General features: G+C 35.8%; 1 long non-coding RNA gene across 2 annotated transcripts in view; it reads left to right on the top strand.

The window, feature by feature from the left end:
* The window catches only part of LOC138701012 (uncharacterized), a 731,347-nt gene extending 709,066 nt beyond the window's left edge, over window positions 1-22,281 (top strand). The window contains exon 7 of one of the 2 annotated variants that reach the window (XR_011332423.1): window positions 21,896-22,281. This is a non-coding gene — a long non-coding RNA (uncharacterized lncRNA). The remainder of the gene's footprint in view (window positions 1-21,895) is intronic. The other variant, XR_011332422.1, reaches the window with a different exon arrangement.
* Window positions 22,282-23,936: the final 1,655 nt, after the last annotated feature.

Here is a 23,936-nt window from a genome sequence, read left to right as displayed (position 1 = left end):
AATGCAGTTTACTGTAAACTCAAAATATCCATTGTCATACAAATAAAGGAGTATTTTTCTTTTCTTCTCTTGTTCGTTCGTTACAATTAAAATTAGCTTAAACGGAAGGCTTCCATATTCATCTTTGTTGGCCTACTGTCGAGAATGAAGTGCAGATATGCCGATATTATATAAAAATTGTAAATATCATGGAAGAGAGCTAGTATAAAAAGTCATTAAAATTATATTGTTCTTCCTTCTTCATCATTGATAATTAATTAAATATATTAACTCAAATTCGGTGTCAGAGATATAGAAGAATATTTTCTTTCTCTTCTGTTCTTTTTCTTAGTCCAGAAGAGCTTATTACATGCAGTTTAAGCAGGAGACATCCACTTTTATCGTGTGATCTTCTAGTGTCAAGAAAAATTTTCAGGAATGAACTTACCCATGTCAAGACTATACAAGAATTCTAGGTGCCAAGAGAAGAAGCGGGAGAAAATGTCAGTGTCGCATTAAGATTTGAGTAAGCATAAATACTAAAAATGACTGAGAATATGCGAAATGCCTATTTCGTTTTTCTTTATGCCCCTTCTGCTACATAGCACTGTAATTTCTTCTGTGAATTCGCTGCGCTCTGTGCTGGCCCATACAGATTTTTACGACTTGCGTTTACAAGAGTCTAGCCATGACATTCGTGATGATCTTTTTTTTTTGCTCCGCTCCCCCCCCCCTACCCCTATGCTACTAACAAGTCTCTGCCTCAGAGACGAAACTGTTGTAATAGTCTGACAATACCAATTATTGACCATATTATGAGAAAGTGTGGGAGTGAAAGTAACCTTTTTTTTACTTCTTTCTGCTATAAATTTATGTTTTATGGACAGAGAAAGTGTATCAGTGGTCTTGAATGTTACGCACGATGTAGTTCTCGTTATTTTGTGACACTGTTCAAATTGTTTCGTACTGCATCACAGACTTCTGTAATAGGAGTTACGAATGGATGCTCCACGCAATTAAGCATTTAGTTACAGAATCAGATTGTCAGTATTTTTTACTTAAACAATTATTTGTCATTTTATTCAATGGAACTTTCGAATTTCGAGGCTTCAGGTATCGCTAAGATGATAATGATGATTATGAATTGATCGTCATAAAGTAGATCCCTATTGTTAGTGTAATATATTATTAAACGTTCTTCCTTTCCTGTTCGAAATGGCCAGAGCAGAAATTCACTTAAAAATCTGAACGTCTGATAGGCCTATTTAATGTTTAAGGAAGGGTCATAGTAAAACATTTAGTTATACAAGATGGACCGCTCGAAAGTATCTAATTTCAATTGTATATGACTGGTAAACGGTTGACGATAGAAACCTACAGTAACGTTTATATGAAAGGAAAATTCAACAAGTTTCGATATGCACATTACCATATCTCTACGTGAGCTCCAGGTGTCACTGTGACGATATCGAGGTGATGGACAATTTCTTGCCAAGCACGTTGGAGCATGTCTTTTGGAATGCTCTCAATTGCCTCTATGATGCGCTCCCTAAGATCACGAAGGTCTCTGACTGGGGTGGCTTACACTTTATCTTTGACGTAGCCCCAGAGAAAGAAATCGTATTGGCGAATTCCACTCGTTTGGGTTTGTCATCCGGCTCCAGACGTGGCATTAACTGCACTTTGTAAGCGTACAGTTTGAGACGTTTGTGGACAATTCGTTGCAATGTTGATACCTGAAGTTCCCGCGAAGCTCTTATTAATGACTTCCGCGAACTTTGCTCATACGCGGCTTGAACATTTGCAACCATTTCGTCGGATGTTCAACGACCACCACCATGCTTCTTCAACACCGATCCTGTAGCTAAAATTGTATCGTGCCACTTCTTAATGCTTTTAGCAGTTGAAGCATCATGGTTAAACACTCGCCGATACTCCCTTTGAACTCTAATAATTGATTTAAACTCCGCATACCACAACACAGTTTGCGCTTTCATCTGCGGTGTCGCTATTTTGACAATCGATACAATCTACGAAAAGAAACTGTGTCTGCGCACCATCTACCGATAGGATTCGAAACTTGTTTTTTTTCTTTCATATAAAGGTTACCGTAGGGGTCTATTTTCAACCGTTCACCAGTCACATACAATTGAAATTAGGTACATTCGAGCGGTCCATTACGTATACTATCATTGTCACGATGATTTCACAAAATTTCTCATTGTACGTTCTACTCAGTGTTTCACAGCATTTCATTTCCTTTCTCATGATGCGAATGATATGTTTTACTGTTTTTATTCGGAATTTATTTTCTTGAATTGTTATTCGAAAGTCCTAGGCTACATAAATGAAATAATTTACTATGCACAAATAAGAATACAAATGTTTAATAGGCTTACTTTAATTTACTCAAAAAACTTCTTTGTAATTAAAAAAGAAAGATATTTCAAATAATTTGTCAGTTGTAGGGAACGTATAAATTATAGCCTGAAATATTACATTACAAACATTATATATAGTGAGTTATTTTACGACGCTGTATCAATATCTCAGGTTATTTAGCATCTGAATGATAATGCCAGCGATATCTCTTAAGTTGCTTCAATGAAACGGCGAAAATCGGAATGAGACAAGTGTTCAACAGGCTTGGAGCTCACATATTCAATGTTTTTCAGCCCCACACTCCCTTGCAAGAACGCGTTTTCTCGTACCTTTTAAATGTTTCTGCTCCATTTTCCCAGTCGCATTGATGATTGATGATATTACTTTTCTCCCCTCGGAAAAATAAACTCGCTTGGCTAATCAATTTTTACGATAATTTCGCATATGTATAATGAATTAGATGTAATTTTTGTATTTTTATAATAATTATGACAGTGATTGTCTTTATGGTAAAGATAACTGTAACATTTACGGGACGTGCATTTATGACAGACTGTTTACAACTGATTATACATCATAATTGCGCGGTGTTACAATGAGACTGCAGAAGAATCGAAACACTTTCAGATAACCAGCCTCTGACTGGCTTTATCCGTTACAAATCTCATAGAATCAATCATCCGGTAATCCGAAATAGATTCATTTTGTTAGAAGCCATCGTCAGAATGATCAGCGAGTATGGCTGGGTCTGTCAGTATTCAATTCCAAATATTCTTCAATGCTGGATATGATGTGAAATATATAAAAAATAATTGATATTACAGTATTAAATCGGAAATGCTACGTTTACTTATCAATACTTAATCCATATATGTATGTACGAGCACAGAAAATGTATTGGATCGAGTAATTTAAAAATACAATAATTGAATACACATTTCAGCTAAACACAAGATATGAATAGCACAATAATAATGAACTATTATAAAATATTATGCCTCCAACGGTATCGCCAGAACGAAGATGTATTGAATAAGTTTTAGACCTATGGGATGAACTATTTTCCAGTAAGTTTTTGTTTAGTTTTTTCATCGCCTGTTCTGTGAAACTAGATATTAATAAAGCTCTACAAAGAATATGAAATGTTTGTGAGTGCAAAATAATATTAAACAAACATATCTTGCATACTTTTTCTTACTCTTTGTAACATTTAGTAGTTTTAGGATTATCAAGATTTGTTATTGTTAAGACAAATCACAGTATGATGAACACAAATATGCTAGTTTTACATAATAGATTAACGTTTTCGGTTCCACTGAACCACCATCAGATCATTAATAGATCTACAGACAACTTATATTAAAAACAAACAGTGGAGACATGGGTCTTAAATGTGAAACAGACCTGAATATATAATGATAGATTAGAATGGTACATATGAAATCACAACTAGAATAGAAGATTGAACAATGGCAATAAAATTTATATGAAAGAATAAAATTTGTTAAAATGTGATTAATCATTCTAATCTATATAAAATGGAACTGTGAAGAGAAGTAGTATGTTGTAGCGTCCAAGGACTTGTAGCCTTAAAAACAATTCCATGTAATTGTAAAATTATATAACAGAAGTAACATGAAGGTAGCATTTACAAATATGAGTTCGGTGTGCTGGTACAAATTGATGGTGTAACGATCGAAAGTGTAGAGAAAGAATGTTCTAACATGTAAGGTTTTGTAATCTGAAATAAAACGTGGAAAAGATTACTAAGTTAGGGAAGATTAATGTTTGATATTTTGGTAAAATTGAAAATTTGATAAATTTGGAAGAGATGAGTTATGCAAAAATAAGATCGTAAAGGGGGAACTACGAAAACAAAGTAACATCTCCTTGAGTATGTTTAACCTTTTAATCTATTCTAGTTGTGATTTCAGATGTGCCATTGTAATGTATCATTATATATTCAGGTCTGTTTCACATTTAAGACCCCTGTCTCCACTATTTGTTTATAGTATAAGTTGTCTGTAGGTCTATTAATGATTTGATGATGGTTCAGTGGAATCGAAAACGTTCATCTATTATGTCAAACCAGCATATTTGTGTTCATCACACTGTGATTTGACAAGTCTGAAGGTCTTAACAATAAAAAAAAACCTTGTTAAATTTGTACAGTTTATCGGACCCAACATGGTTTTCAAAAGTTTTAGGGTTACTTTCATATCAGTAGAAAGAGTAATATAGCACTAAGTCTAACATTAGATTTCCCATTATGAATAACATTTGATCGACTCAACACTATCCACCATATATTTTTATTTATCGTACCATCAGTCCGGGACCAATATTAAGTTTAAAAAATTCTGGCATAAAATCAAACATATCACTGATGGAAAAGGAACATTTTTTCAAAAGATTTGCTATTACTGGTAACTTAATTTTCAAGTGTTGTTTACTCTTTGTCTTCTTTTTGGGGCTGATATCTGAAATGAATAAGGATACAATAATATGGATATCTAGATATCGCTATAAGTTTATAGAATTTCAATTTCTCCTGTGATATTATATTGTCTACGTTGTATTACATTAATGAAGCTTTTGCCGTCCATCAAAATCCATCGCACTGTCAACCTCAAATTTATTGACGAGCACGACAAACAAATTATAGCTACTAAAATTACCCTCCACTCCGATCGGGAATCGAAGCCGCCGCCTGGGTGAAATACCCATGTACTAAACTATTTCAGACGTTTCGCACGTAATAGCTAATCTCTGTGTAGTTCTCTGTATAAGAGCGTGTGGTGTTCCACGCCGGATTTATACAAAGCTTCGTCATCAGTGGACAACTTTAGCTGCACAAAGTATGGGACTGTGAAAGTGATTATAGAGTTTTATGTGATTTAGTCATGGTCCAGCCATGCATTTGGAACTGAAGCTCGTTTGAAATGCGTATATTTACTTCAAAAACAGCAATATCCCATGTCTGAACTAATACATGCACTCTGCTACATTGGAGAGGTGTTTAATTTAAATTGAGTATATCACCAGTTCACTATCAAGGTAATTAGATTGAATTTTTACGCTCTCCATACTGTCAGTCGCTTCCAAAGTGCTTCGTATGTCCGCAATGACTACTGTTGTAATTTTATCCGATTTGCATGAAACATTCTCTGTGTACTCTTTTGGAGTCAATGAGATTTGTCCCCTTTTATAAAGAGAGCATGATTCGGCATGTGCTAGATATCGCACTCGGGGAAACTAAATTCACTTTTACATTCATTATTCTCTCATAAACAAGTTGAAGTGGATGATTGATATGCAGTGTTTGGCAACCCATGTGCCGTGATACACTGACGCCTCGACGTAGTTTTTTAAGATACTGTATTTAAAATTTTCGACATTCTGAACTAATTGACACCGATGTTGGGTCCCTTGTAGATTCTGTGAGGTTTCTGGTGGAGATAACTGCTACAGAGAGTGCTTTTCGTACTTTTTTTGTTCCCGTCATCTTCACTCTAAACGTGTCACCTTTAAATGAAGGGTTCAGGACCATAGTGGGCCAAGCGCCATTTACTAAAACCGTAGAAAACAAGGGTTAAAATGAAGTTATTACCATAATTAAATGGAAACATGTAGCAAATAATATAAAATATACACATTAAAACTAAATGATATGTCAGTCTTCATTGAACTATGGTATCCAGTTAACTTTAACCTTGCTTTCTCCGTTTTTAATAAATGATGCTTGGCCCACTATGGCTCTGAACGCTTCAAATAACGGTATATTTTAATGAAGTGTAACAATTTATAAGTTAGGTTTACTATGGCATAGTTTTTATTTATAGTCCTAGGATTATTGCACTTATTTATTAATTTATACTTAGAATTAAATTTACGTTTATTTTATTTTTTTATTGCTGTTTTTATTATGTAATTATTGTAATGTTATTATTGTGTATTATATTATATCACTGCCACCGGGTGTATACTCAATTGTAGTGTTAATACATACATACATACATACATATATACATACATACAATTACAATTAAAGTAATTGATTTTGCTTGTTTTGTTTAGTCAGCTGTCCGAAGACAGTTCTGAATCTCACAAGTGAGACAACTTATGGTACCACTTATGAGACAACTAGGCCAGGAGATAATGGAGTAGGGTGGCCAGTTCCTTACCCCCCTCCTTGATTTTGCTTAATCAGTGATATTCAGACAAGTTAGCGCTATCGGTAAATCGATAGAGCGAACCTAGATGAAGGCCAGATTTCCCATCTCGTATTAACTTAAAGAACTGCACTGGGATCCGTTCATTCGGCGTCCTATGAAATTGAGAACTGTGTGTTTCCCAAGTTTAGCTCCAAAGTACAGAAGTCATGGGAACTCTACTTCTCCCTCTCCCTCTACCTCTACCTCTCCCTCTCTCTTTCGCCGCCTCACTAGCATACAACCTGAAAAGTTACCTTTATTAAGGAACACGAAAGTTTACTATTATTATCACCAGGGAACGGATTTATATGGACTAAAAATATATGAAATATGTAAATATATATGTAGTTATTTTTACCAAAATATGGAATTAAATATGGATTTTTACCAAAATATGGAATTAAATATGGACTTAAAATTATAAAAAAATGACTATGTACGTTAAATATTGGTACATTTTAATCAAACTAAACAAAAAATATAATGGACGTACCTTATCTTCCAATGTAGTTTCAACAAAACACAATTTTTATTGTCTGTTACCATAACAATAGGTTACAAACATTTCTTTCAAGTGCTGAAAAGTGAATCTTCTTCTATTGTCTCTGAGGATAGATTTATACTGACTAAAAGAGCGTTCGACGTCACAAGAAGTAACTGGTACATAATTCAATTTCACAATGTCTGCTGGGGATAAGTCCAAGTTAATCTTCACTGTTGATTCACCACTCATCACAGCAACAACCTTTTGTAGTTCTTCATATCCAGGGTTTTTTGAAAGTACAGTGTCCACCTTAGCTCTTACTGCATCTGCAACTTTACCTCTACCACGATTCAGTTGTTCCACAGTACTATTTATAATTTCAAAACTTTCAGATAGTGAAAGGTGCCTATTTTGGAGACTTTTGAGCGTTTTTATGATGCATGAAAATGTATGCTGAATGTGAGCTAAGTCATTCTTCACACTTATGTCACAGGTAACTGTTTTCGCAGTATCAATTGAGACTGCATCTTCAGAGTCCAATGCAAGGAGAACATTGTTAATAGAGTCTATATGTTCGGCATAATATTCAACTGCTTCTAGCCATGTACCCCATCTAGTTAAAATTGGCTTTGGTGGCAATGGAATTTCAGGGTACATTTCTTTCAACACGTTAACTCTACTGGGAGCTTTGAGAAATACTTTTTTCACTGATGAAATCAACAAATCTACTTTAGGGAAATTGTCTCTGACCACTTCTGCCACACGATGAAATGCATGCGCCACACAAGTAAAATGAGTCAATTTAGGATATACAACAGATAATGCTTGTCCAGCTTTGACCATATAAGGGGCAGCATCGCTAATAAAGAATAACACATTATCGTACATAATACCCTTTGGCCACAGGATACCCATAGCTTCGTTGAACAGTTTAACTATAGTTTTGTTATTGCACTTTTCTAGAACATCACAATGTAAAAGAATTCGTTCAGAATATTGTTCACTTAACAAACCGATAACTACATTACCAACAAGTCTACCTTCTTTGTCGGGAGTCTCATCAATGGAAACCCAAATTGAACTATCTTTAATTTCATCTCTTATCTTCTGTATTGTCTCATCGTAGATGGATGGAGCATACGTCTTCCTAAGTGTTGACTCATCCGGGATTGTATGTTGAGTATATTTTTCAAGGAATTCCCTGAAGACCTTATTCTTTAGTTTGTAGAGAGGAATATCAGCAGAGATGAGAGAACGGCACAGGTCGATGTTAAACTCAGATCTTACATTCGATGTTGTTGGTTGTGTTAAAAACAATTGTCTCTGCTTGGAATTTAGTTGTTTGTTGGCCTGATGTTTACTAGTTGTAATGTGTTGTTGCACCAGGAACTTTTGTGTAGATGATACTGCACACTGACACAAATTACAAAATAATATTTTATTGTCAGTTGATAAACCATCTTCTTTAAATTCTGAAATGTAACTTGTTAGTTTTGATTTTAAATTGACTGAATGACGTACTTTTGGCATATTTACCGTCTTTATAGTATGATTTACAAAACTGAACCTATGTGTACTCTGACTGGCATTTAACTGTTGAGCTGCACAACTGAAGTCTGTTAAAAATTTTAAATTAAATTAATACAGTTTTGTAACTTACTTTCCCATTGTTGATAGGACTGCTAATTTTCAAATAACTCTGATGTTAAAGGGATTACTGAACATGTGTTTAAATCTCTATTGTTGAAATGTATTTTTAAAAGTTAATGGAATTTTGTTTTGTTTTATTGTTAAACCTAATATAATATGGACTGTTTTATATGAAATATGGAAAATATATGGAAATTAACGAAAATATGTACTAAACTCTAAAATATGGAAAAATATGGAAAATAAAAGTAGGATTTTTCAACCCTACACATTGTGAAACATAAAGATAATGCAAAATATAAATTATATTAGCTTTATAAGTAAATATGTATTTACATATAAATCCTTTCCCTGATTATCACCATCATTATGATCATTATTGTCATAATTATGGCATATTCTCGGTCTCATCTCGCAAATACCATCTTGTTATCACAACCTAAATAACCTAGTAGTAGATATAGCGTCGTTAAAAAACTAAAAGAATATAATAATGCCAATTGTTCAAATCCAGAGTACGTTGCTCTTCCTCAGGAACAGGAGGGTGTGAATTTCTTCCACTTCACCTCCCTAAGAATTTGTGCAGTTACAATTAATGAAAGTATGTCTTGTACTTCGCTAAATTTTCCCTATTCTATAGTCTTTTCGGGTTCTCTCCCAATCTTCTCGGTTTACAACAAAATGATCAAGTTATAATCGGCACAAACCTCAGATCCAAGTTTTAATTTGAAAAGCTCAGGGCATGCATCGAAGCAGGGGGAGGTCACTTTGAGCAATTTTTGTAAATGTGTGTTGTTAAATGTATCACATGTACCATTACCAATAAACCATAACTCCCTAACGAAGGGTTTGCGGACCCATGTTCATATGAACTTTTTGTTATGGTTTGGTGTCAGGAATACGCCCCCACATTTATCAGTGGCGTATACTGGTTAAAGGGTTTGGGCTACCACTGACCCTATTATTACACAAAATATATTTTTAAATCCCTATAATAAAATTCCTTACATATTTATGTGAATTCCAGACGTCTTGATTGGGACGAAAATACGTTGATGACTTCGTCCTTGAAATTACAGTTGGGCCACTTGCAAAGTTTCTGTAGAAATGACTTTTCAATGGATATTAGTGCCAAGCCGGATAAACGTTCTTGTGTATGAGTTGATCTACAGTAGGATTTTATTCTCTTCAACGCAGAAAATGTTCTTTCTACCGATGCTGACGTAGCTGGTATTGTCACAATTAATGTTGCCAATTTAAGGACTTCAGGAATAACTTGGTTCAGCTGGTTTTCATATATGGCAGATAATATTTCACGGATAGGTTTGTTCGAAAAATCAAAGACTTCTGCTGAATATATTACACTTAATTCATTTTTCAAACGTACTTGATCAAAGTGACTGTTATAGGATTGAAATAATTTGTTTAGTGCCTCATTCGGGAAGTTTCCTCTATAAGCAGAACATTTTTGAGAATCTAGAAGATGTGTGAACTGAAGCTTTCCATAATCAGAAAATCTGTCAGTAATTTCCATGTGCATACGATCTAGTATGCTGTAGTACAGCTGCCTGTATTTCAATTCATCATCTCCTTTTCTTCGCTTTAATGGTGGTTCCATTGTATTGGCTGAAGAATTTTCATTTTCCATATTACTCCATATGGACGGAAACCCACTACGTCTGAACTCGGATATAGTATTTTTTTTTAACTTTGATAACTCTTGCAAGTAGTATGCTATGTCTAGACTTTTTGTCTGAAGAAAATTGTAGAGCACATCTGTAAGTGCGCACACTCTAGCATAGACTTCAAGAAGAAATATATTCTGAAACTGTGTGAAAAAATTCAAATATCCTTGAGCCTGCACATTTACAGCATCATCCCAGTTTTCTTCAGAGTCATTGCAAATGATATTTTCAAAGAAAGCAGTCCGTTTTTCTCTGTATTCCTTTACTGTATTTACAAGCCGAGATGTAAAATTCAATCTAGTTGGTGCTACTTTTGGGAGTTTCTTGTTCATAAATTCCTTGAGTTTTCTGATCTTTTAGGAGATGATAAGAAAAATGCAGCTAAACCCGACAGTGTTTTGAAAAAAATGCGGCATTCTGGAATGGATGAAGTAGTTTGTTGCAAAACTAGATTGAGAACATGGCTGTAACAATGGACGAATAGTGCTTGAGGATACTTTTCTTGAACTTTTATTTTTAAGCCATTAATATTTCCCGCCATAACTGAAGCACCATCGTATGTCTGTGCAATTAACTTATTGCCGACATTGTATTCTGCTATAACACCTTCCACGTGCTGAAACAAAGCAGCAGCAGTTTTGTCCGAACTGACATTTGTGAATCCTATAAACCGTTCTTGAACATTGGCAGTACTGTCGACGTATCTTAAAACAGTGGACAATTAACTCTGATTAGAGCAGTAACTTGTTTCATCAACAACAATGGCCACAAAAGGTTTTATGTTCTTTATCATAACCCCACTTATAGCAAATATTAAGTCATTCTGAATTGCGAGAGAAGTACCACGAAATACTGTTGCACTCTCAAGATGATTAGCCAATAAATGGTCAAATTCACTTAAGGAACTTAAATATTCAATATAATTTCCTATATTGTCTGATTCCACACTCTCGTTATGACCCCGAAAAGCCAATTCTTGTTTTCCTAGAAAGCAGACTGCGTTAATAAGATATAGTAAAATCTCCCGATTTTTTTTTTCACAAGAGCATTGTGTTGGTTTATGTGTAGAGCTTTTCGCTTATCTATCTGTAAATCAATTCTTGTCTTCCCAAAGTTTGCAAAGTTCATGCTACTACAAATATGAGCTTTTGATTTATCGTATTCTAGGACTGCCGTTCGAAGGGAGTTCATATTAGAAAACCTCTCTTTTGATCACACATTAGTTTCGCGGCTAAATAACAAACATGGCCAGCAAAATAGTTTAGACAGTTTAGAAGTACCACACAACCAATTCCACTTACCATATGATGTTGAAGTGAAATGGCGTGTGTACTCTCGCTGTTTTTCTTTTACGTCCATGGACAAATTTAATTCAGGAGTTGGTCTTTCCATTTTCACAATTTCAACTTTCTCGTTGTTATGTACGACGGTTAAAAGGCACTTTTAATAAACCTTCTATTACACAGTCATTTTCAACACAAACCTCTCCAGAAACTTGTTCTGCCATATTTTTCACAATATCACTTAATTGGGAAATTAAAAACTTAATAATTCACAATTAATATAACTCTTAGACACTCGAACAAATCACAGATTTAAAATAATGCACTGCAAGAACACAATCACATTCAATTGCTAGCGTACTAAGCGTATTGCTGCTTCGCGCCTGCGAAGAAACCGATCACGAGAGCGGCAACTCGCCCGCCTACAGTGCACGATGGAAACAGAAGAGAGCGGGGGGACGGGCAGTTGTGCGAAGGACAGCGTGAGCGAAACGGTCACAGGCTACCTCACGTAGCAAGCGGTTTCTCCAGCGATGCCGCCTTGACAACTTGTTTCTTTTCGAGAGCAGAGAGCGCATATAAATCTAACAATTACTTTAATTTTAATTACTATGGTAAAACTAATAATACAAAATTATTACATTATGTTATATTATAAACTTTTTCTTTTGTAATTTCCTTGGGCTACCGCCGGTAGCCCCGGTAGTCCGCAAAATACGCCCCTGACATTTATGGACACTTATATAGATACACCTGTATATGCAAATGAATAATTACAATGGTTGAACATTAAACTGAAGACCATTGACAACACATTCTCTCTGCTGCTCGGTCAGTTCACAACGGTCTGTGTCTATTAGGTTCAAACCTAACAAGATTGCCAACGTTTAATTACTGACCAACTGAACAAATGTGACTAATATAGCTACCTTCTCTCCGACTTGAATTGTAAATCGGCTATACAGAAATACGATTTTATAGATTAATAATATTATCAATGTCATAAAACTGAACAATTCTGTAAATAATGAGTATTCATAATAGACCTGTCTGTTTAAAATTCTCAGACTGGCAACACTTATAACCCGTCTATTCTCACCATAGCCATCGAAACAAAGCTAGTACACTCTACTCACAAAGCGGCAAATTAAGGAACTTCTATGAAACATAAAAGTTAAACATCCCCGATATATACCGTGGCGGTCTGTACTTACACACGCCTAATTGCTTATTTATGTAGTGCCAGGGTGACATAAAGGTCCAGATATGGACTTAAGTAAAGTATTCCATGATAATTTAACGTCTTGGAGGCGTCACTATTACAGTATATTAAACACAGATATTATAGTGCGTCGTCTTCAAATTGTTCCGTAAGGGCATATGAATTCCTGCGGAAATATCACTTACTTATTATCATCGCTAAATCTTCCTTGCTGTAGTGCAGACAGTTTGTTGCGCTGAACAAGGCACATTCCCTGCGTGCCCTCCCCCCTCATTAGGGGTTGCGGGGAATCTCGATTTGTGTGCGTATGGATGTTGTGTCCGATGGGACGTGGTTCGGTGCTGGGCGCTTTTTTAAATGAAGAGTAACGATATCATGTAGAGACACTGGGCTTGCCACAGTCCTGATATGTAACGTGTCAGGTTACTTTTGGTCCATTAGACCGTCCCACCTTTCCCCTCCGTCCCTGTCTCTCAGATCCCACGCATATGTGGCTAGACGACCATACCGCAACCTTGTTATGCCTTCATTATTACCCCTGCTACGTCCACTGTATATATGTTACAGAAAGACTTGGCCTAATCTAATTCCATCCCCTTCTCCCTCTCAAAAAAAAAGTGTACTCTCGTGAATACAAAAATGTGTTCATTTTTAATATTTCTGAACATGATTTGAAGTTACAGTGGCACGGCATATGTCTGTTGCAGATTCCAAAGTGCCGAGTTACATTCCCGGCAGAAATATCACAGATTGATCTCTCCCATTACACTGCTTGTGAGTTGCTTATTTTATTTTCCCTTGTTTTATGCACCATATAAAGCGCTTGTCCAGAGATTTTTGCAATTCGTAAAAACAGATATCATTGTTCTTTACTTCTATTAAATTTCATACTGTCACATTAAACTTTTTGTTAATCTTGCTTAGAGCTATTTGTAATACAGGGAAACTCAGAATTTAATATGAAATATTAAAGTCATTCAACCGAAATAGATGACTTTTCATACAACTCTGTACTAACCATCAACATCATCATCATCATCATCATCATCATCATCATCATCATCATCGACTAGATCGGTTCACCCTTTTTATTTAATTCTTTGAGGATTTTTAGAACATTACTATATACTGTAGTCCACACCTGTGGAGTAATGATCAGCGCGTCTGGCCGCGAAACTAGGTGGCCCGGTTTCGAATCCCGGTCGGGGCAAGTTATCTGGTTGAAGTTTTTTCCGGAGTTTTCCCTCAACCCAGTACGAGCAAATGCTGGGTAACTTTCGGTGCTGGATTCTGGACTCATTTCACCGGCATTATCACCTTCATTTCATTCAGACGCTAAATAACCTGAGATGTTGATACAGAGTCGTAAAATAACCCAATAAAATAAATAAACTGTATATTGAACCGAGCGGGCTAGCGGCGTGGTAGAGGGCTGGCCTTGCATTCGGGAGGTCCGGGGTTCGATCTCAGGGGCCGGCAATCCTGAGGTTTTCCATGGTTTCCGCAGTTATTTCCAGGCAAATGCCGGGATTGTACCTCTTGAAAGTCCGGCCATGGACGGCGATCCTTCCCTTAATCCTTTCATATGTGTGAGTGAATGATGTGTAATGTCTTAAATGTTTGTGTTGTATCGGAGGTGGCCCTGGCATTGAGCTGATTCCTCATCCGGGGAGGCCCTACATGTCCTTGTGTGGTCAAAAAAGTATGTATGTGATCCATAGCTTAATACCTCTCCCGACAGGTCGCGGCCCTGTAAGGCCCGGGTGGCGTAGGTCGTGTAAATGCACCTAGAAGGGAGAGGTTAAACTGAGAGAAAGAAGAAGAACTGTAGGCTATATTGTATATTGCATACATTTTATCTTTCCACACTCGCGGATGTAGAGCGGACATGGTAACGCACGGCGCAACTGCACACATGTGAGTGTGAAAATATAAAACGTATGCATTGTAAAGTGAGAAGTAGCGGAATTCACTGATGATGTGGTGGATATGACGAAAGTTCGCCATTTTAAACAAGAAAAGTCAGCACGACAGGAAACATAAGGCAAATACGGTAGTAATGCCGCACTTTTTAAAATTATGTTTATAACTTACTTCTCTCTAAAAGACTCAAATCGGCTGAAAATTCAGAAGCAGTATATTTAATATATGGGTTTTCATAATATATACTCAGAACAGGTGTAGATATTAAAGTTTCGTTGATACAAGAACAATTTAAAAAGCTGGATTCGAGCCGTCTCTCCCGGCTATGCCGGTAGAGCTGCCGCGTCTGTTCAGGTGATACACCGCGCGTGAATTAAATATAAAAATACATGTAAATGGAAATATAACACGTCTAATTTATTGAAAATATTCTTATTCTCTAATTAAGTAGGCTACAGGTATGTAAGGTTCTCAAAGTACCTATTTACAGGCCCTAATTTGAATGTTTTCTACTTAGTTTGTTAGAGTTGAAAAGTTTGCCTTTTTGTCGGCGCGGTTTAACTCTCATGATTTTTTTTCATACCACATTCGACACATATTTTGTCTCCGAATGGAGAACAAGGCACAAGAAACCATTTTCTACAATCAATACACTCTATCCAGTCATCATTCTTTATTGTAAGCAAGTACGTGTTGCAGTCTGGACTTTCAGGGTCAGTCTTTTCTTGATTTGAACTTTTGGATGTCTTCTTTTTCAAATTTTTCTGATTTTGTAGACATGAAGTACGGGACTGTTTTCTTCTCAGCTTTTCCTCTTCTCTTTGGCTTTATTTTCTCTTTGCTTCAATGTCTAATATGTCAGTGAGGACACATGCTATTTGCCGTCTTGCTGTTGGGTTCTTTCTTAGAAGTTTGGACACTGGACTAAAAGTTTTAAAAGTTTTGAAGGAAGTGAAGGCTTCAAAGAAATTTGTTTACTAAATCATTTGTTACTATTTGAGCTGACGCTCTCCTCTTTCGTAATAAAATATAATAATTTTTCAATGCCCAAGTGTCTTTATTTAAATTTCCGAATGGAATTCTCTTTTCAAAGTTCTTGCTGGGACACTGTAACATCTTTCGAATTCTCTGAACGATATTTCATTACTTTTCACTCCATGAACTGCCTCACGAAGTTTCTCCACACGCCACTGGCTCCTGTTCATATTTGCCTCTCTTTTGTATTCAGTAGGCATTTTGTCTTGTGATCTACTCAAATCTGTGAAAAATGTCCATCGCCATTTTTATAAATAATGATCAACTTAGTAACGAGACAAAATAATAAAAAAGAGGTTTATTGAATAACCTGCAAGGTAGATATATTTATGAATTTATAAAAAATATATATTCAATTTTTTTATACTGCGACATCTATCCATTTAATTCTTGCGGCATCGCTACCAAACTTCAGGCGCACTCCCCTGCTTGCCATTATTGAATTATGAACAAGGCGTCAACATCACGTGAAGTCACGAGGAAGAATGTTATAAACCTTTAATGCAGTGTAAGTTCATGGTTACTGCGATAGGAAGTACTTCAGGCACTTTATATGAAAGGTAAGAAAAACTTTAATGTTACATTTAAGAATCTTACCGCATTAAATCAGTTGTAATTGACATAAAACACCACAAATATTCAACACATCCACACACAATGCTTGCTTTAACTGACTGAACAACATAATGTGCTGTCATCTACCGAATATGACGTGAATCATCAGAACTCGAAAATGCTGCAACTCTCCCGCTGCGGCATCTCTACCAGATTTGCCATACACGTACTCGCTAAGGGAGAAACAATAATTGTCATTTTTTTGCCTGGAATCAGGTGTCATTCCGCTCCATTTATGTTCATAAACGCTACCATTTGAGCTGTAGCATAGGATTATACTTATTTGGTGTGACCTTTTATGGAACAGTTTGGCACTGTGTCATGGATTTAGAAACAGCCAAATTTTCGACGCTATGTATCGCTTCCTTTATTAGAGAAATCAAGGAAAAATATACGTACGTATATGCTAGGTTCGTTGCCAGAAACTTATCTCCAGGACCAAAGTCCTGTTGATCGAGCAGATACGTAGCTCCGAAACATAAGTTATTTCTACATTTATGACAGTGAGAAACCAAAATAATAATAATAATAATAATAATAATAATAATAATAATAATAGTAATAATAAATAATCCATCTTCGTTGACTAGGTTCTATATTTTATTTATTTCATTAGCCCAAAAAGTGGAATTCTTAATTTATTGGTAAATATATTTTCTATCTAGTCATATATATTATATCATGAGATACATATATTCATGGTGCATTAATATTAATGGTAAATAAAACCGTAAGTGACCATTGAGTCTTATAATATGCCAAGTGTACCAATTTTATAGCTTATTTAAAAACTCCTGATCAATTGTGAGATCATTTTTGCTTGGTTATTTAACCTATCTGTAGAAACCTAAAAGAAAGAACGTGTCAAGAAATGTGCAGCGGAAACGTTTCAGTTGATGTTATGGGTTGTAAGCTAACTCAGTTGAAGCTGCTAACCATGTTTTTCATCTCCGGAGTATACAACCTTTGGGGGTTTTTCTGCTTATTTTTGCTGTAACTCCTGGTCAGCTTACATGAAAGGTGCTGCCATAATGAGTCTACACTGTGGCATTCTGCTGAGTGTACATTTATATTCGTTTCTTCCCCGTCTGTCTTTATAAATGGGAGACAAGGAGCATGAATGAATTACCCAGAGTTGCATTAATTCTCACCGTCTCAAATGAATTAGTACAGTCATCATTTTTGAACTGCTAAACCTTATTTAGACGCACCGTCAGTTAAACGGGTAAGATGTCTGAACGCCGAAAGAATGGAGTTCATATCTCGGTGAATTCAATTGGTATTTATGTCGTCAGAGACAAGGCTGGGACAGATTTTCTCGCGCACAGGAATATCTTAGCTATTTCCATTATTCCATCACTTCTTCGTAATTCATAATCATCCATGTCATCGGTAGAAAAACCGACAATTACTGCAATGCACAGTATGCCATTGAGATCGACTCCAAGAAATTCATACAGGCTACTCAACGTTGAACGAAGCAGTTCACCATAGACAACCTTGGTACTTGATGCTGCCGGAAGAATATTAAAATATGACATAAAGATATGAATAGAAACAAATATACAAGTGAATGAAAGGGTCAACACTGATCAAAAGTCATTGGTTATGTAAGTGGTTACATTAGGGACAAGAAGATACGTATAGACTATTTTAGAGCGCAACTCATCGCTTCCTGAAGACAACAGAAACTTCCAAAGAGCTGATTGAACAGTTAGTGTTAGCCGCCTTGAAGGGATCACTCGTCATCTTAAAGAACCATCTATACCAAACTGTAACTTAAGTAACACGTCAGTGCATTTAAATTTTAAGAATGTTTTTCTTCTTCATCTTTTGTTATCTCTAGTGTTTATTTAATATCTAATTGCAATCGCATTTGTTAAATTCAATATCATATTTCGTATTATAAATGATTAGTAGGCTATACACCGTGTCCCTTTCAAACCTCCCACATTTTAATTAATCATTACTAACAAAGTATGCGGAATTATGAAATGACTAATGAGACTGGTATTAAAAGAAAGAGAAACTCAAAGAATTGCTATTTCATTTGTTTGAAGTTAATGCATCTGTCACATGTTGGGCAACAATGACATAAAACAAAATGACGACTCCGCATAAACAAAAAGAATTGTTATTTCATTTGTTTGAAGTAATTCATCTGTCACATATTGGGCAACAATGGCATAAAACTAAATGGTGACTCCGCACCAATGCACACAAACTGTTCTCTAGTATGCAGAAATGAAATCAGTAATTACAGTGCAAATAAATTACCGGAGAGAATATGGAGGAAATGCACCTGATGCGAAAACCATTAAGCCATGGTGTGAGAAGTTTCTGGTGACTTGAAGCGTAAACAAACGATCCGGAGGATCTCGTCGACGTGTCTCAGAAGAGAAGATTGAAGAAATTAGAACAGGGTTTCAGAGAAGTCCTCAAAAATCAATTCGCCATTCATCCTGGCAGTTCAGTGTGCCGAGATGAACTATGCATCGAATGCTTTATAAGCAGCTTCGTTTGTTCTCTTACAGGGTGCAAATTATTCAACAGTTAAAGCCAGATGACAGGCCACGACGACAGACATTCGCTATTGAAATGGTGGATCGTATTGACAGGGACCGTGAACATGCCAGGGTGGCCACCACGTTCGCCGGACATCACTCCACTGGACTTCTTCCTCTGGGGCTATGTAAAAGATCATGTGTTTGCGACTCCAGTACAAAATCTTCAAGATTTACGAACTCGTATCCGTGACACAATTGCAACAGTATCAATGGACATGTTGAACAGAACGTGGAACGAAATCGAATACAGACTTGATATTGTTCATGCTACCAATGGCGCACATGTAGAGGTGTATTAGTGTGTGACAATGAAAATTCTTTGAGTCTCTCTTTCTTTTAATACCAGTCTCATTTCTAATTCCGCATACTTTGTTAGCAATGATTAATTAAAATGTGGGAGGTTTGAAATGGACACGGTGTACTTTGTCTTACGGCAGACCATGGAATGCATGGTGAGTTTAGAGAAAAAAATTATGATTACCATCAGGGGCGTACGCGAAGGGTGGGGTTACCGGGTTTGAACCCTCCTTTGAATTAAAAAAAATGACATATTGTTATTTAGATTCGAGTATTTTTTATCCATAATTGTTTTCTCTTCCCTAATTTTTCACTGTCAGAGTAACAAAATCTACATCGACATAAGGCATAGTCCTCCTATCCCTCCCTCACTATAATCTCTGTGCTTGGTGCTGCAGCGCGTTCGAATTATAACAATGCTATCTTTATTAGCGCCTAGTATCGACCTTGTAATACAATGAAATTTATCTTGTTGTTAAACATATTGAAACAAGTTCTGCAGTGAAGATATTGAATATTGTACATTGTCGATTTTAACGCATTGTTTAAGAACGGTATTTATCCGTTCACTAGTTTGAGTTCTGACTTTATTGTGAAACTTCTTGTGTAAGTGTAATGATGACACAAGCGTTTTGTATTATACGAAATTAAACAGAAGTTAAAATTTGTTAAAAATGGGATGGCTGTGAAAAAATTACGTTTCAAACATTTTATAAAGATATGCATGAATATGTTCTAATAGAACATAGTATATAATATTAATAAATATACTGTAACATAATGATAATATTATTATTATTATTATTATTATTATTATTGCTGCTGCTGTTGCTGCTGCTGCTGCTGCTGCTGTGAAATCGACAACTGTAAGTCACTGACATTATTGACTTTCTATAAGAAATTTTAGAAAGAAGGCTAGTTTGAATGAAAAAAACATATTTTCAAGATGATATGACAAATACAGTATTCATGTTCTCTGTCAGTAGAATAGCGTTACAGATTAAAATCCAAAAATATGTTTTTGCCGTTAATTAAATATGTACGGATAATGATAAATGAAATGTAACCTTACGTTTCTACTCAACTGACTTCATTCGGGTGATTATTGTAGATCCTTAAACATGATTCAAATGCTGAATACGAGTCTTTGTGTATTCTCGCGTTTAATTTGTTTTAGAGTAAATGCATCCCTCCAAAAATCATCGTCATCATCATCATCATCATCATCATCATCATCCAAAACTTGTATTAGAAAGGTAGTCTGTTACTTTCTCACAACAGTCCATCTCTTAGTCGAGGGACCAACGGATCTCCTTCCACGAGGAGCAAACTGCAGGATTTGCTTCGGGATGCGTGTTCTCATCCTTCTGATATGATTTTCCGAATTTTTTCTTTGACTGTTTACAAATTGTAATATTGGTTCGGTTGTGAGTTCTTTCAGGTTTGAAACTTGAAAGCAAGTAAACGTTCTCTCACTAGGTTGGTGACCAATATAGGGAGCAATTCTAGTGGTAGGGATGCTACCTTAAGCCTCTAGACATGCTTGGAGAACAGCATTTCCTCTGTTCTGGATATTACAATTATACCGCTGATTCTCGGGTCGTCAGAGCCTCGTTTGTAGGAACAGAGTGACCACGGGAAGGTGAGAATGACTTGAATTGGAGAGGCTATGTTTTCGCATCACTATTCCTTCCACCTCCTCAAAAAATATTTTATAAGGTGGAAGTGAAATAAACTTGCTGATTTCCAGAGCGAATAGCTCATGTTGTATGTAACATAAAACTATGGTGGAAAGTTAAGTTATTTCTTTTTTTTTTTTTTTTCTTTTTTTTTTCAGAAAAAAATGCTCAAATGTTTAACAATCTCTTATTCGGTAACTATTCCGAGTAGGATCGTGATTTTTATCCATAACAATAGAAAAAACTTGTAAATAATAATTTATTCTTCTGGCGTATTTCAATATTGTGGACGGTTTTCGTGTAAATTTAATTTTTAAAATCTCTAAAGTCCAGGTGCTGCGAGTTGGTTGCAACAAAGCGCCATAGAACATCTCATCTAGCGAGACACATAGACTTACCGAGTTCGTTGACTTCCTACATCTGTATGACGAGAAGTGTGTGTTAGCAGCGACGATGTTGTCGGATCTGCTGAAACTTCCAACTTAATTTTCTAATTAACCGTGCATTTAATCACAAGACGTAATATAGGTTTTCTATTCATTTCAGTGTACCTTATCGTCCCTTTCAATCTGCAATTTTATTTTATTTCCATTCTGTGTAATAAATAAATAAATATATATATATATATATATATATATATATATATACAGGGTGTTTCCGGGCTAGTGTTACAAACTTTCAGGGATGATGGGGAAGGGCACGTGTATCAATTTGAGATAAGGAATCCTGGTCCGGAAATGACTGAGTCGAAAGTTACAAGCAAAAATAGTTGTGTGGAAATGAAATAATTTTATTCCTCTGTACTCCTTATTTATGTGTATTTATCTGTATCTTACACATACTGTATTTATCTGACGTTGTTTACTTTGTCTACTTACAGTATTCCATTCAATGGGCTGTCTGAGGGATGGGGACAGGAAACTACACTAAAGCAATGCGGAAAGCGTAATGTGTAACGGACATGGTCGGTCCTGATATGCACGTCTGTAGACAGCAGTGTATGTGTACAAGTTGCAGTGTCCAGTCGATCAGTCCTAGTGAAACGGAGAAGTACACGAGAGCGGAATATGCAGACCTGATTTTCGAAGACGGATGAGCCAATGGGAACAGTAGACAAGCTCACAGATTGAATCTGGACAAGTACCCACGTAGAAGACGTCCGGTCCATACCATCTTTCCACGACTGTTCCAAAGGTTAAAGGAAATAGGGCACGTGATGCGAAATTACAATTCCATTTCCACACAACTATTTTTGCTTATAACTTTCGACTCAGTCGTTTCCGGACCATGGTTCCTTATCTCAAATTGCTACATGTGCCCTTCCCCATATTCCCTGAAAGTTTGTAACACCAGCCCGGAAATACCCTGTGTGTGTGTGTGTGTGTGTGTGTGTGTGTGTGTGTGTGTGTGTGTGTGTGTGTGTGTGTGTATATATATATATATATATATATATATATATATATATAAACACATAATTGTTATAAGAGTCCACCGCTGTGTAGTAACGTTAACATGTCTCACCATTGAAACAAGCGGGCCCGGGATCAAATCCTGGTTTGGACAAGTTACGTGGTTGATGCTATTCTGTGGTTACCCTCACTCTCAACCCATTAAGAGCAAATGCTGGATAACTTTCGGTACTGAACCATGGGCTCATTTCGCTGTTAACACCTTCATTTGATTCAAATGCTAGATAACAATCGCAGATGATAAAGCGTCATAAAAATAAAAATTGTTATAAGAAGTTTAAAAGTATGAACTCAAGTGACAATTTTTTTAACTTTCTTAATTACATGTAATTACTCCGTAAGAAAAATATTTGCTTTTCGGATAGTAGTATTAGTAGCTACTATTATTTCGATTTCATAAATTGGCTATACCAGAAAATTGGAATAAAGATTTCGATCGTATTACGAGGCTTTGTACCTATAGAATTAATATTCTTGTTCACCTTAATGACATTCTTTGAAACATTGAACTTATTGTGGATGAAGTGTATGCTAAAGCAACCAAATTATACACTAAAATGATGTTTGAATTACGTGACTATTTACATGGAATCCTACCATGCAGGAAGACTGTAGAGAAAAGAGTATTGAAACTTCCCGTCGCACAGCATTCCTGTGTTGTCCGTATAGCCGTAATGAACATGTATCTAATTTTCGTCTTGTTTGTATTAATGAAGAATATTTGTAATCGTTATTCAGTAGATTTTTTTTCTCTTGTTAACTTAATGAATGTCGATGTTTCAGGAATATCGTGTTGATTCTATTACATTTTTAACCAAGAGTCCATCATTTGTATCGCATGATTGTATTTATGCTTTTAGAACATACTCATTTTATTTTCGTATACCAGAGTCTGCTAACCATATCCAGTATTGCTGTATACACAATTCGGAACGTTGCGGTTTTGTGGACTATTCATGCGTGAAGGATTTCGCAAACAAGCTTTTTCTTCCGTAAAGCTTTGCTTACTTTTTAAATCCGAACTAGAATCTAGTCTCGAAACGCTTCCTTGTTTGTAAATTAAAGCTTAATTTTTTTCTCGTTTCATCTCTGTTGTTTACTTCGATATTAAAAGTAATCTCTTATCTGTTTGATTTGCTCTTTCCTGTTTAATGTTTGTCGTTGAATATTCGAGACTTGGAATGAGTTCTTCAAGATACAGCTAGATGAGGGATGGAAAACATTTCCAATAAAGAGAAGATTCAAAATCTTATTAACTCATACTATCGTTTAGTGTTTGAGGCAGTCTATCTATCTATCTATCTATCTATCTATCTATCTATCTATCTATCTATCTATCTATCTATCTATCTATCTATCTATCTATCTATCTATCTATCTATCTATCTATCTATCTATCTATCTATCTATCTATCTATCTATCTGTCTGTCTGTCTGTCTGTCTGTCTGTCT

This window comes from Periplaneta americana, chromosome 1 (genome assembly GCF_040183065.1).
Source record: "Periplaneta americana isolate PAMFEO1 chromosome 1, P.americana_PAMFEO1_priV1, whole genome shotgun sequence".
In the NCBI taxonomy this organism is placed as follows: Eukaryota; Metazoa; Arthropoda; class Insecta; order Blattodea; family Blattidae; genus Periplaneta; species Periplaneta americana.
Note: the sequence above shows the minus strand (reverse complement) of the source record. Positions and strands in the feature narration are given on the sequence as shown.